This window comes from Vombatus ursinus, unplaced genomic scaffold (genome assembly GCF_900497805.2).
Source record: "Vombatus ursinus unplaced genomic scaffold, bare-nosed wombat genome assembly UNPS02014942.1, whole genome shotgun sequence".
Taxonomy (NCBI): domain Eukaryota; kingdom Metazoa; phylum Chordata; class Mammalia; order Diprotodontia; family Vombatidae; genus Vombatus; species Vombatus ursinus.
In genome coordinates this window covers 1,441,724-1,458,260 of record NW_020954720.1, presented here as the reverse complement: position 1 = coordinate 1,458,260, position 16,537 = coordinate 1,441,724, and positions in this window count along the sequence as shown.

Below are 16,537 nucleotides of genomic sequence, written 5' to 3'. Positions count from 1 at the left end.
TGCATAGTTCTAAAAGTTTGGGGATCCTTTTGCTTCCCTTTCTTTACTCTGCCACATTCTCTTATTCCCCAAACTCCCAATACAAGTTTGGTAACTTTCTGTCTATTTGGATTTCCTTTTTTTGTTTTGTTTTTGTTTTTGTTTTGTTTTGTTTTATTTTGATTTGTTTTGGGCAAGGTAACTGGGGTTAAGGGACTTTTTCTACAGATTGATAGTTTTTGATTCACAAAATCTGGTAAATCTGAGGCAGTGCATTTCCCCCTAGGCACAAGACCTTGTGTACATGGAGTGAAAAAGGTCTAGGGAAAATAAAGCAGGATATAATGAAGGAAAAGCACTCTCTTTATCTTAGGCAGTGCTCTTCCTGGATCTCTCTTCTTTCAAAGTTACTTGGGATATGATCTATCTAGTCTGGCAATAAATCAGGCAGTTCATTAGCAGCAGAAAATGATGAAAGATGTTAAAGTCTCACCAACAGTGTTGGGAGTTATAAGGCAACTGCCCTTCATGAAGTCCAAGTATTATTAAGCCAAGTGTCGTTGTCAACAGGAAATGTGACAGTTATAGATATCATGAGAGGAGAAAGGGAATGATGATATGGTGGCCACTATGGCTGTAGGTGATTTCAATGCATTTTTCTGATACTAATAGAGAACTTTAGGGGATTAAAATCACCCTCAGCACAAGGCAAGGTCCTTCCTTTCTCTATAAGCTATAACATAGCTATAACAACAGGAATAGTCAGTGTGGGGCAGAGATGCCTGTGGTCACATAATAATAATAATTAATATTATTATAATATAATATTAATAATTAACAATATTAATAATAGCTAGCATTTATATAATGTTTTAAAGCACTATACAACTATTTGCAATAGTCTCATTTTATCCTTTTAACTCTGGGGGATGTGTCCCTATTTTACAGATGAGGAAACTGAGGCAGCAGAGGTTAAAATATTTGTTCAGGGTCACCTAACTAGTAAGTGATTGTGGCTGGATTTGAACCCAGGTCTTTTCAACTCCAAGTCCAGAACTCTATTCATTGTGGCATCTTGCTAGCTTCTCTCCATGCAGGGCAGCAGGGTAATCTGAGAGGAGCAAAAGTTCTTATCTTCAAGAACAGAATATGAAAAGAAACATCACAAAGGCCTTAAGTAATGAAAAGAGATAAAGAAAATAGGAATAAACATCAAAGCCAGTGCATGTTGAAGGGGTGCAGTTAGGGATAAGGCCACCTTATCATTTGAGAATAGAACAGAGAAGAGAATAGGGAAGCCATAAACAGATTCTTCGGTGTGGAGGAGGAAATATAAGGGAGGTCAGAACATTGATCTTAATCTTAGTATAGTGGAAGATGAGGTCATCTACCGGGAAAAAGGGAAGTAAGGGTTGTGTTAGGAACTTAAGAGGAAGGTTCAGAAAAACAAGGATAGACAACTAATAAGAGATCTATGTAGTCCTTTTGGATTGCCACGCAGTTATGAGGGCCCATTTGAGGTTAGGTTGCGTGTATTTGGAACGTGAACAGCAACATTCTCAGTGTCTCAGTAGGAGCCCAGAGGTGAATAATGGACGTGACTTGGAACCGAAAGGAAAAGGACAGTGCCCTGATTTTCTCGTTGGAACACCAGTCTATGAGTGCAGAGGGGAGGGAAAAAAACAGCTATGGGGAATTCTCATGGCTAAGGCATGAGATTCCAGAGAAGATGCACAACTTCCAGGAAATAGCTAAAATTTTTCCCACACTGTCAAAACATTGACACTTACAAGAGACATATTATTATGGATAGTCCTCTAGGACTAAACTTGCCTCTCTGTCACCCTTTGCATCAGTGATACAGTGATTAAAGTTGGGTTAGATATGCCTATTTGAAGCTCATGTAGGTCTTCACCTTCATTTCCAGGTATTCTCTGCTACCAAACTCAAATAGAGTGAGACTGAGTGAGAAGTCTGGCACAGTATTCATTTTATACAATTCATTTCTCTGTGAGATTTTCATTTCAATCAGAGTCCTTAGTGATAAAATATCTTCTAAGATATACTTTGAGTGGACACAGATCATTATTGTTATTAAGTATTAATTTCCTGGTCACTCTTACAGTCTTCACCCAAAATTCTGTTCTTCCTTAGTGAAACTGCAGCATTTATGTTTATTGCTCTTTTAATACCCTTGCCTCTCAGTTCATATGGCTCTTTAACTTCTATGATCTGTTTCCTCTATATATTTCAGCCAGCCACAGAGGTGGTCACAAAATCACCTCAAATTATTTACCTTCAAGACAATGGGGACAGGTAGGTGGCTCAGTGGATAAAGCACTGGCTCTAGAGTCAGAAGGACCTGAGTTCAAATATGGCCTCAAACACATAACACTCACTAGTTGTGTGACTCTGGGCAACTCACTTAGCCCCAAATTGCCTCACCAAGAACAAAAAAAAAGACAATTAACTCTTTTCTTACCCCTCTTAATGATCAAGCCTGATTTTTTCCCTCAATATGATCTCTAGTCCCTTAATTTCTTCACCCCCCCCAGTCCGTTCTCCCACCTCTCACCTCACTTCCTTCCCTTCACCCAGTCATTACCCTATTGTTAGCTAGTTCAACAAGGCACTTGAAACCTTCCTCCCCTTGGTCCTCCACCATTAATTCTCTCTGCTAATCTTAAATTCTGAGTCACCACCATCATTTACCTCTGGACTCCTTTTGAAACACTGAGAATGTTGCTGTTCATGTTACAAATAGGAAAATTTGCTACTCCAATTGGGCCTTCAATATATGACAATCCAAAAGGATTACACTTACTTCTTATTGATTCTGTATCCTAGAAACTTTTTCTGAACCTCCCCCTGAAGCACCTAATGCAACCCCCACCTTCCTTTCTTGTAGCAGATGACTTCATCTTCCACTTTACTGAGATTAAGGTTCACTATTCTGAGCCCTAGAACATTTCTTCCTCCACCCCCAAGAACATGTATATGGCTTCCCTCATTCTCCTCTCTGTTCCATTTTCAGATGATGAAGTGAAATTTGCAATGCTAAGTCTCAGATGTCTAATTATGCCTTTGACCCCATTCCTTTGGAAGTCTGTACTATTGCTTATTTCCTCTATGTCTCTCATCTTCAGTCTTTTCCTATACACTAGATCATTCCAGGCTGCCTACAAACATTCCTAAATCCCTCCTATATTAAAAACAAGATAAAACAATTATCTTACATATCACTTCAAAACTTCCACACATGATACTTCCACTTTCTCTCTGCTTCCTCATTCTCTAGCCCCTTACAAATCAGGCTTTTAACTCTACACTCTGCCTCAACTATTTTTTCAAAGGTCCCAGGGCTTTTTCTCAGTCCTGATCCTTGACCTTTGTGAATCATTTAACATTACTGACTACTTCTTCCACTAATTTTTTTTTACCTCCTTTGGTTTCTGATATATTGATCACTTCTAATTCTTACACCTGTCTGATTGATCCTCCTTGGTCTCCTTCACTGTCCTCGTACTCTCCTCTAAATGTGGACATTTCCTGTGTTCTCTTCTCTTCTTCCTCTTCACATTTTTTTGATGACCACAATATTTTCCATTGGTTTAATCATCATTTCTAAGCAAATGACTCCCATATCAAATCCTGAATTCCCCTGAACCACAGGTCTAGCATCTCCAACTACCTGTTGGACATCTCCACCTAGATACCCTGCTAGTACCTCAAACTCAAACATTTTCAAAATGAAACTCACCATCATTTCCTCTAAATCTCCTTCTTACTCAACTATCTCTGTTGATGATAGACATCATCATTCTTCTAGTTGCTGTTTTGAAATTTCTGAGTTATCTTTGACATTTAAAATTCTCTCTCCCCATGTGTATTCCGTTGACAAGTATTATTGATTATGTCCCCATGACACCTCTACTCTCCACTCATATTACCTTCACCCTAGTTCATACTCTCATCACCTCTCACCTCAACTATTGTTATAGTTCCCTAATTGCTTGCTAGTTGCCTTTCATCTCTCTCCTCATTAATCTTTCCTTCAATAGGACTGCCACAATATTCTGCCTAAAGCACAAATGTGACCAACTCGCTATTCTCTTAAAACAACAACAAAAACACTTTCCTTCTATATCTATAATAAAATACAAGATCCTTATCTTGCCATTCAAATCCCTCTATAGTCCAGCTCCAATCTACCTTTCCAACCTTGTTGCCAACCAACAGGGCATCCCAAAAGTCCCAGTCCAGTTTAAAGCTTCTTTAATAGATACAGCTTAAAATTAGGTTGATATTTTTGGGATATTTTGTATATTTCATGTTTTTGTAAAATTGGACTACTTCTCCCATATCAGCCTCTCATCCATTGCTTCTTTGTCTTCATGGAGAACATTACTCATGCTTGGAAGAAAGTCCCTCTCCATCTAATTAAATCCTTCTCTTCTTTTGAGGTTAAACTAATGTGATAATCTCACTGATTTCCTTCCTTTTTCCCACCTTCCCCACCTTCTTATGGTGTTCTCTACTATTTCAATTTTCTTAGAATATTTTGTCTGATCTCGATTGCTATCATATTGTGAATATCGTGTTGTGTAATCTGAACATTCTTTTCTGAAACTCCATGGTTTTTCAGAGTTAATCGTCACCATTAAGTATATTATAGCTGTAGAAATAGATATAAATATGTAGAAAGATATAGAAAAAGATAAAAATAGATATAAGAAGATAAAATCCTCTCCAGGGAACTGTCTAAGATTCTAAGTAGCAGAGAAGTTACTGACCTGTATTAGTAGAGGGTTCTGCCTCCCCCAAGAGTTCACTGTATCAGAGAAATCATAGGAGCAGTCTTTATCCACAGTTGATTTAGATATAAAGTATGTGTTTGTGTGCACATTTGGAATAATTGTTAGACTTCATTAGGATCACAAATAACAAAACGAACAATTTTTTGTTTTCATTTTTTATTTTTATTTTCCCAAAGATGATTAAGGAAAAAAAACCTAAATGTTCTAAAATGTTTATTGCAGCTCTTTTTGTGGTAGCAAAGAACTGGAAATTGCAGGGATGCGCATCATTTGGGGAATAGCTGAATAAGTTGTCATATATGATTATGATGGAATGCTATTGGGCTATAAAAAATGATGAGCTCAATGATCTTAAAAAAAAACAAGGAAAAACTTGCATAAAATAACAAAGAATGAAGTAAGAGAACATTGTATACAGTAAAAGAATCACTTTGAGCAAATAAGTCATTTTGACTATTATAAACATCCCAATTGACTATGAAGGACATATTAAGAAAGATATTCTCTGCATCCAAAGAAAGAACTGATAAATAGAAGTGTATATAGAATAATTTTACATATATACATATTTGTGTTTAATAGTAGCAATCTCTAAGGTGGGAGAAAGGTAGGGAAGGAAAAAAAATACATGATAACTTTATTACATACTTAAAAGGAATAGCAAGATGTACACAATAGATTTGCAGTTTCATGTATAATCATCTTTTTATTATATTATGTTATGGAATGCTTTTTCTATTCCATAAATTAAAAATAAAATAAATATTAAAAAGTCAAGTTTAGAAAATAAAATAAGTCTATTATGAAACAAAATTAAATTGATTGGAGAAGTGAGGATTTTTTTTTCTAACATGTCTTTAAGATTAAAGTTGTATCAAGGCTTAACTCCTGACATTTTATGTATCTTTGAGCTCTCAGGTCACTTTTCTTATTGCACTGGCCCCTCAAACACACTTTTAGTCATTTGCCTTTCAATATACCAACAGTTTATTTTATTGATTTTTTTCACCAAGTAAAAAGTTGCTGTGAGACATGAAGTACAGTTTGGTAGAGTGGAAGGAGCTTTGGATTGTCTATTAGAAGACTTAGGTTTCAATTCTCTGGCTTCCTTCAAGTATCAGCAAAAAATCCCACTTTCTACAAGAAGCCTTTCCCAATCTCCCTTAATTCTAGCACAGGGGTAGGGAACCTGTGGTCTCAAGGCCACATGTGGCCCTCTTGGTTTGTAAGTGCAGCCCTTTGACTGAATCCAAACTTCACAAAACAAATCCCCTTAAAAGGATTTGTTCTGCCAGACTTGGACGAAGTTAAAAGGTGGCACCTTAGGACCTAGAAGTCCATACGTGGCCTCGAGGAGGTAGGTTCCCCACCCTTGTTCTAGTGTCTTCCCTTCGTTGATTATCTCCAATTTGTCTTGTATATATTTTGTTTGTACACCATTGTTTGCATATTGTCTCTTCCCTTAGACTGAAAACTCCTTGAGAGCCGAGACGGTCATATTTCTTTATATCCTAAGTGCTTCATATGGTGCCTAGCATATAGTAGGTAAGTGCTTAATAAATTTTGATTGACTGACTGAATTTCTGCTATGCTACTTACTACGTGTGTGACCTGGAGTAAATCATTTCATCACTCTAGGAATCAGTTTTCCCAAATATAAAAGGAGTAGTTTTGGGCTAGATAATCTCTAAGGTCCCTTTTAGTTCCAAATCCTATGGTCCTTCATTTCTGCCTTTTTGTAGAAAGTATCACATTACTTTACCAATATGTTGATTTTTCTTCGCCAGTACAATCTTCTATGTTCTGTTTATCATTCTCAGTGTGTAGTGTCAACTCTACAAAGAGCCTTTTTATCCTTTTCCCTTCCCGTATAATATCCAACATCATGTTTCTTTGAGCCAAAAATGTAAAGAACTTATATGTCTCTCAATTATGGGAGAACTAGAAATGCATTCCCATGTAATGTTTTGCTCCACAGACCAAAACAAAACTTCATAGATACAATTAATTCTTGTGTCAAAGTACCTCTCTGAGTAGCTAGTCTAAGCGTATTTCTAAACATTGTTTGTAGTCCCTGACTTTAGGGCTAACTTTCCTTATCACTGATCGTCTCTACTCTTAATTGTGCTCTTTCCAGTATTTACCCTTTCTCCACTCTCTCCAACTTCAAAGCTTATTTCAAACAATTTCTTCTCCTTTCCCCTTAATTGTTTCCCCCTTTATGTTTAAGAGCTTCCAGTTTCACTTACTGTTTATTCTTCCCCTTATTGTGAGGATTGCATGTAAATCTCCTTAAGCTTCTTTCCATGTACTTTTGTAGAGCAGTATCTTCTGTATCCATCCTTTGATGAGTTGCAGCAGGTGGAATGTTTCCATCTGGGCCACTCTAGACTTTACTGTTCTTTCCATGCATGAAAGGTCAGTATTGCTGATTCCCATCCTCTCTGCTCTTTCTCCCAGTCTGTCTTTTCTTTCCTTGCCTTTCCTATTGTTTGAAATTTTTCCACTTTTCTTTCCAACCCTCCCACCTCTGCAGTTTCTACATTCTCAAGTGACTTTCTTTCTTTTTAAGGTCATTTCTTCCTGTCTATTATTTTCTGCCTGTGGGTGGCTAGAGAATATGTACTCCTGTTTGTTATACCAGATGCTCCTTTTGTTCCAACTTTTGTGCTCCTTACCATATCTGAAATATTGCAGTGTGAGACCACTACTTCAATGGTCTTTAGATGAATACTTACAGATAGCTAAGTGTGGCTGCCCAACATGGAAGGTTACTGGGTTACTTCTGTGACCCTTCTGTGTTTCCAAACAAAGAAATCTAGGTGGATGTAAGAGTTTTAGCATATGTCACTATATTGATGATTAGTTGATTTCGCTGATTTGTCCATTCTAGAAAGATGTCCTTTTCTTCCCTTATTACTCACTATATTCTCCAAAAAAGTGGTAAACTCAAAGAGGATGACTACCCATGGGCCCCATTTGAGTACACCATTCTAATTTGCTCTTTCTAAGGTCTTCCCTGACTTATATTTTTCTGTATTTATGTACTTAGATATGTTTCTTCTATTATGGTTAAACTAGACCAGTGCAATGTTCTTTGATCACAAGGCTACATTAACTCTAGCGGCTACTTCATTTTAAAGTTATGATATGTAAATGTACATTATCCTGCAAAGAGATCCCTGAAAATTTCAGTCTGTTGCTCTATTATTTTTTTTTCCTTTCCAAATATATCTGAAAATAAATCATGCATTGCGTCATTCCCAAAGTTTACATCATACATTTTCAACCCTGGCATTTGAGTCACTGAAAAAAAAGTCTTGAAATTATTTCTTGTGACTTTATAATCAAGATTTCACAACATAATCCCTATATGGGCAATTACTGACTTCCTTGAATATATTTTTAAACAATTATGTTTCTAAAAATTGCTCCTTGTAATATTGTATGTTCTTCCCTCTTACTCTGATTTTTTATGACTTTAGAATAATCACCAGATATTACATTAACATCAGGAACACCTTTTGTTCTCCTTTTCTTACTTCTGCACTTTTATTTTTCTTTTTCTCAGGTGCTGATTCCTCTACTCCCAAGCCCTTTGGATTTTTTTCCTTTTCTTTTTCTTCTTCTCTTCTACCTCTGGAAATTGAACTTAGGAGAGAAACAAACAAACAAACAGACAATCATATTTAACCCAACTCTGTCTTCTCGTAGCACAATCACTACCTCCTTTTCTTTGCTTTTCAACTCTCCTATCATTTTATTGTGGTTTGCCTACTCTTACCCCATCACTTTTTGCAATTATAGCAGGAAATTTCTGACTATCTAGTGTTTATTTATCTAGTCATCACAATAACCATGTGAAACATAAGGGAGTAGGAATAAAGTAAGCATTCCTGTATCTAGTCTATAAATGAAGTAACTGGATGCCAATGACATATCTAATGCCATACATTGAATCAATGATGAGTTTTACAGGTTGTCTGATTCCCAAGCCATTCATTTTTTCTGCTAAGGGAAGGAATTTGGTATTTTGATGTTTTTAGGTTGCTTTACTATCTAGGAACAGTGAATTTCAAAAGAGCTAGGTTCTTTCACATTTAAAATAATCCTTTCCAAGGTGGTAGTTGCTCCTTGGTAGAAGATATAAAAAATTAAAATGAATAAGGTGAGGTCTACTTAGATTTGTGGTACCTTCCAAACCAAAGAGATATTTGCATAATTTCTAAGCTTTACCCCATACCTATTCTCAGCCCTTTGACACTCGGTCCTCTTCAGAATCAAACTGTTCCCTAATATTAATGCTCCTTACTCATTTATAGTGCCATGGTAAAGAAAAAAAAATTTCTTACAAATTTTGCCTTTTTATTATTATGAGATATTTCCCTAAACAAAAAAGAACAGAAAAAGAGGATTCCATGTGAATATGTGAATCTCTACCAAAAATGGCTTGTTTGTATCATATAATTCAAATTTAACATGGTAATTCAAACAGAACATTGTTTTTCAAGAATCGTTTGATGTTAACCCAATTTTCTGAGAAATATTTTTAAGGCCTGGAAAGGTTCACCAATATGTACATGTAAAGTTTTACTCTCTTAAAAAAATGGAGGCATGAGACACATTATGTTTAATCTGCATTATTAACATTTTCTCCATTACTTCCTTAAATCTGATTAACCAAAATAATAAGTCAAGCCTTGATTTGCAGCCTTTGCTGATTTCTGAGGTGTAAATTCTCATGTTGAAAATGTGATAATCATTTCTCCAGCAGAGTCCAGCACACCCCTGTATAAACTTTTTTGTTTGTTTGTTTTTTCCAAATTACACTCTGTGGAAGAGAGTGAACTGACTACATTCTTCTGTGAAGTATTTGGGAAGATCATAGTTCAGGTTGTAGGAAGAACACCAGCTCAAATATACTCTCAATTCAAAGAAGACTCAGGAGTTCCGTCACTTGGTGGACTAGTAAGGCCAGAGTTTGGTCCTGAGGACCTATTTTGTATGTCAAGCGCTATAGTTTTATACCAGGGCTACCCTGGCAAACCAAGACCCCAGAGAGGCATGGGGACACAATAATAATAATAATAATAATAAACTAAAATTATATACTTTAAGGCTTGCAAAATATTTTACATATGTTAACATTTGATCCTCAAAATAATCTTGTGAGGTAGGTGCAATTCTTATCCTCATTTTATAAATGAAGAAAGTGAGGCTGACAGAGGTCGAATTATTTGCCCATACTAACTACCTAATAATTGTCAGAGGCAGTATTAGAAATGAGATTTTCCTGACTCCAAATCTAACACTCTATCCACTATACCACTTAGCTGCCTCCTGGAAGAAGAGGAGTTTATAACTACAAAAATACCCCCATAGAACCTTTCAGCTCTAAATGCATGATCTTATAATTCTCCTGTCTGCGCTTTGATTCCTAGCTACAGTCACACATTAAGACCCTTCCTTACACCAGAAAGAAGCAAATAACAACTGGTCCTTATCTACTTACAGAAGAAATGGTGCTTGAAACCAGGGGAGATGAAAAATAATCATCACCTTAAGATCAATAAGAATATCCAAGGTCCAACATTTTGTGGATTTGGAGTTTTAGAAGCTATTCCTAGTCTTTCTTTCTGGGCTGATTTTCTACCTTTACCCTCCTCATGTCCATTTTAAACTCTGACTATTGATCTCTGACCTGATACTTGAAATGCATTTTCTCTGCCTGTTGCCTCTTGCCTTGTCTGGATTTCTGCTAGATTTGGAACCAGACCCTAGCACAAATCCTCACTATGTCATTTATTCTTTTTGTGACCTCAGGCAGGTCATTTCACTCCATTTTATCTGCTGCTTTGCTTGGTTTCAACTCCAAGGAACAAGATGCTTCTTTCTGGTTAAGCTCATCACTTCTAATTTCACCTCCTCGCTGATAACTCAAACCTCAATTGATACCATCTCCCTCATCCTTCTCCCCTCCCTGATTGGAAGTCTACTGGGTATAATACTAAATTTCTCCCCATGCCTTCCTTTATTGAAGATGGAAACTGAACTTTCAGCTCCCTCCATTCTGCATCTGCTACCCAACCTGGATTCAATTCCATGGAACAAGATGCCATAGCACATCTTGAGTACCCACTCCCCACTTCCCTGCCTCCTTTTGTGTGCTGTCTTCTCCCATTACATCGTAAGCTTCTTGAAGTCAATGACTGCCTTTCTTTTTATTAATTGGATCCCTAGCCCTTAGCATAGTGCCTGACATATTGTGGATGCTTACAAATGTTTATTTGATTGGATTTAACTACTCTGATTTTCTCCTTTTGTGAAATGAGGTTGGACAAGATGACCTCTGAGGCGCTGTGATTGCCCAAACAACCTTACACTTGGGGAAAAATCAGTATTCGTTCCTTACTGAGCCTTAGTTCAAGACTCTCTGAGAAGATATCCAGAGAATTCAGCTTTCTCTGTTTTTTGGTCACCCTTTAGTTTGCTAATCTTATCTGTGAAAAATGGGAAAGACCTTGTATCAGCTGCCAGATGTTAAATCAACTTAAAATGAAACTTAAGTACTCTTTGCCCCTCATTCCAGGACAACTTTTCAAATGATTGCAGGATAGCTGCTTGTTTATGAAATTTTACTTCAACAGGGCCTTCAATATAATCTGGATATGGGAAGGGGAGAGTAAAATGCTCACATTCTGAAATCTCTATGAATATTTCCAATATTAATGTTAATATACTGCTGCCGCTGCCGCCGCCGCCATCGCCATAACCACCACCACCACCACTATTGCGTTTATAAAGAATTTTCAGGTTTACAGAACACTTTGCATATAGTAACCTAGGGCAAATCCAAGATCTGCTACTTATCACCTGTGTGACCTTGGGCAAGTGATTAACCTTGGAATAAATGGTTCGAAGGTCCCTTCCAGCTCTAAATCTATGATCCTATGAAACAAAGAATATCTTCATTTTGATATCTCTGTTTTCCAGATGAGGAAACCGAAGCTCATGAATTTTCAGTGATTTGTCTAAGATCAAACAGTTAGTATGCAGCAAAAGCAAGGTCCATATCCAAAGTCATTGATTCCAAGCCCTGCTACTATTCATTATGCTATGCAGTAGAAGTTAACACAATTTGGGTTGGAAAATGAGTCCCCAGAATTTTGTACTGTGGTTTTTTCAACCACTGAGTGATTGTCTACCTTGACAGGGTATATAGAAGACATTGCCATATTTTTGGTCCTTCCATAGCCAGAAACATTCTTCTCCCTAATGGCAGCGCAAATCTCTAACTTATCCAGGTTATCACTTCAACGTCTCTCCATATTGTGTAAGTCTCTAGCTCCTAGGTACCAGTGGAAATCCTATTCATGCTTTGAGGTCACTACTTAGAGTTACCCAAATGAAGTTAGCAGTGTCTTCAATAAGACATATGTGTCTATCTATCTATCTATTTATCTACCTATCTGCATACATATACCCACACATATATATAAACATATATGTGTGTGTATATGTATATATGTATGTATGTATATATGTATGTATGTATGTATGTATGTATGTATAAACTTTTTAGAAGTTCTTTTGGAAACCAATATATCCTAAGAAATCCTGAGCTTCTGAGGAAGTGAAAGCTCATGTTAACACTATGCTCAAGGTGAAAGTGCCTGTAAATCGGTCATTCTCTATGCTGTAGGCAGATGGGTGGCACAGAGGATAAGAGTTCTGGGCTTGGAGTCAAGAAGTCCTGAGTTTAAATATGACCTCAGACATTTACTAGATGATTGATCTTAGGCAAGTTACTTAGCCTCTGTCTGCCTCAATTTCCTTATTTGTAAAATGAGGATCATAATAGCATCTACTTCTTACTATTGTTATGAGGATCAAATGAAATAATATTTGTAAGGTGCTTAGCTCAATGCCTGACACATGTTGGTTCTTAATAAATGCTTATCCCCTTCTTACCCTCTTAGCTGACAAAGCCCCTGCTTCTGTTCTCTTTATTTAGCCCCATGACTTAGTATTAATGACTACTGAAACAAAAATCCTTTTTCCTTTTATCTCTCTCTATACTTTATCCCTATACATCACAATGCATAGCCTTCTCTTTCCTTCCATTCCCTGGTGCCCTCTGGAGCTCTTGTTTTATTGTGTAATTTTATTTTTTTGATATCTTTAATTTTGTCATTTTCATTTCTAAATACGTCTTTTGTCCTTTCCCCCTCCCAGAGAGTCATTCCTTATAACCAAGATTTCTTCCTCTCTCATTAACTAACTTTGCTTGAGTCTCAATGTCTTTGAGATTCGCATCATCCATCTTTATCCCCTGGTTCATCTCCTTGTCACAGTTATTTACTGGCCTCCAAGATATTCTCCCTTCTTTCTCAAGAAGTCTGTTACCTGATTCATAGTCTTCCTTTTGACCTCAACCCCTGAACTCACAGGTAGGGCCTTCAACATTTTTTTTTACTTAATCTTAACTGGGCCCTCATTGCTTCATGGCATTATTTTTTCTCTTTATTCTTTCCTGATAAATTTCCCATTCTATTCTCCACGGGGACTATTTCAAACTTTCTCCTCTTTCCATTAACTTCCTATTTCACTTACATTCCTTTCCCTTTCAGCAGAGGATCTTGCCACCTATGATTTTTTTTTTGAAAAAATAGAGGCCATCTGTCATATATTCTCTCTTCTTTCCTAAACCCCCTAAAACTGTTTTCAGCATTTGCCATTATTTCCTTCTTTGCTCCAATCTCTTACATAACAGCGGCCCTTATCCTTGCCAGTGTCATCCCTTATGTGCTCTTCTGCTATTGTCATCCTTTTTCACACTTTTCTGGTAGCTTGCACCCTACCTGTTTCTCTGATCTTTGAAGTCTTCTGCTGACTCCTCTTCCGCTTAACTAATATGACCAGGTTTCCCTTATTCTTAAAAACAAAACAACCCCCCCCCTCCAAACTCTCACTTGACTCTGACATTTCATCAAATTGACATCCTCTGTTTCTTATTTTCAAAGTCACATTACTTTAAAGAATGCTCTAAACACACATTGTTGCCATTTTCTTTTCTCTCACTCTTGCCATATGGCTTCTGACTCAACCACTTCACTGAGACTCATTTCTTAAATATCATTGATGATTTCTTAAATCTAATAGGCTTTCCTTAATCATCAATCTACTCTTTATTTTCCTCTGACTCTCTGTCTCTGTGCCTCCATTTCTCTCTGTCTCTATCCATCTCTTTCTGTCTCTCTCTTCTCCTTTTGCCTGCCTGATCATTCCTTCTAAGTCTCCTTTGGACCATCTCCCTCTTTCCATGATGGTTTAGGTTACCATCTTTATGCTAATGATTTTTAAATCTCCATGCGTAGTCCCAATGTGTCTCTTGAACTCCATCTTCACCTTTCTTATAACCTATTAGATGTGTCTACTGGAATGTCTTATAGCCATCTCAGAATCACAGAATTTTTATAGTTGGAAGGTACTTCAGTGACCATTCAGTACAATCCATATCTGAGAAGAAATTCTTACTATAATATACCTAACAAATGATCATCTAGCCTCTACTTGAAAACTTTTAGTAAAGGGGAATCCTTATATTCCAAAGTAGCCCATTCAACTTTTGGACAGGTTAAGTGTTTCCTGAAATCAAACCTAAATTTGCCTCCTTGCTAATTCTCCCTACTGCTTTTTTTTTTTTGCCCTCTTGAGACACATAGAACAAGGCTAATCCATGTGGAAGATACTTATATATCATGGATTCAGAACCCTTCTCCATTCTAGTTGCCCTCCTTTGGATACTTTCCAGTTTAATGATTTCCTTCTTAAAATGTAGCACCCAGAATAGATGTGTTTGATTAGGGCATAGCACAGAGTGACTACCACCTTATGTCTTAGAAGCTATACCTTGCTTACTGCAGTCCAAGGTTTCAACAGCTTTTTTTTGGGGGGGGGTGGCTGGCATATTACACTGCTGATTTATATTAATTTGCAGTTCAATAAAAGTTTTAGGTATCTTTTCATATAACTATTTTATAAGCAGATCTCCCCCATCTCATACTCGTGAAGTTGATTCTTTGACTCTGAGTGTAAGACTTTGCATCTGTCCCTATTGAATTTATCTTATAAGATTATTTAAATGCTATTTGTGGTTTAATAAACAGGTGATCTATATTTTATCTAAGTCATTGATAAAAATGTTAAACAGCACAGGGCCAAGCACAGGTCTCTGAACGCTAATATAAATCTGTTGCCAAGTTGACATTGAACCATTAAGATCACTCTTTCAGTCTAACCATCCAACCCTTTCCAATTCCCTCATATTGTTGTTAAGACACTCATAATACACATTCACATAACCATTTTTACCTAGGAAGTATTTATTGTTTCCCCTTAGATATTTAAAATACCCAAACCTTTCCATTTACATTTTAATTCAGAAATGGTAAGTCTTAATCTGGGCCACTTTCCTTAACTGACAATCACTTTCTGAGGATGGGATTTCTGTTGAAGAAAGTCTCCCTGTAAAGTAAATTATGTGAAGTGTTTCCTTTCATATTTAGAAGGCCTTTGGGCATTGGAGCTATGGGTGATGTCTATAGGCAGGGATTTCCCCAGATCTTGGTAGCTATTCTTTATCCTATATTTAAGAAACACAGAATTTCTCCCAGTTGTATTCCATACCGACCTTGTATTTTGGGAGCGATCTATTTAACTGATGCCTCAAATTTTTCATCAGTAAAATGAAGGGGTTAGGCTAGACGGCACCTAAGATCCTTTCCAACAATAAATTTATGATCCTATGATCCAATGAATTAATATTACTGCATGAAATTGGCATAAAAATCATGGCTGGCATCTGCTAAAACTGGCACTTCCCTGGTTCCTGCTCTGAGGCACTCTTTATGATTTCTATCAGGTAGAACAGGTCATCTATTTAGATTCTTGTTCCTGGTTTTGGGCAGAATCCATAGGTACAACTACCAATTTTCTATTGTTGCCTTGAAAAATAAAGGACTTTATTCATAGTCCAGATACTTTCATGGAAGCTCTTGGCCAAAAAAGGACAAAGATGTGAATTTAATAAATATGTCCTTGGATCACTGGTAGCTTATAGTAGAAGTCCTAAAAGCTACCATAAGAATAAGAAAATAACTTGCAATCAAAATATTTCCATATATACTACACACAACCTTACATTGTAACTTAGTGATAAGTAAAATGTTTACCTTTTTATTTTCGTCTGATTTGAGATTATGTTTTACCCCTCCTGAAAGGCTATGTCAGATGGCTACAGAGGAAAAACAAAGTTCAGAGAGAAAAAGCTACTATTTGGGACAAAGAATTCCAAGGCCTTAGACTGGCTATTTGCATGATGCAGATTCAACAGATTCAACTCCATAGATACAGCCATATCCATGATAGTAAACTTAAAAGCATGCAGTTGATTAAAAATCAAGTATGCTCTCTCTCTGTGTGCACATGTGCTTGCATTTATATTGAAGATCAAATTTTCATTTTTAAAAGATGTTATGCTCACCTCATAAACAAATACTTCAACATATGGTAACATACCTGTAGATACCTGTTCAGGTCATATCTTCCATAACTACTGTTCTCAGAAAAGTTGTAGCCCCTGAACAATCAGGACAACTAATTACTTTTATAGGTGTTGAAATGGGCATACCTTTACATTTGTCTTTGTATACATTTAAGATTAAACCTTATTAAGTATT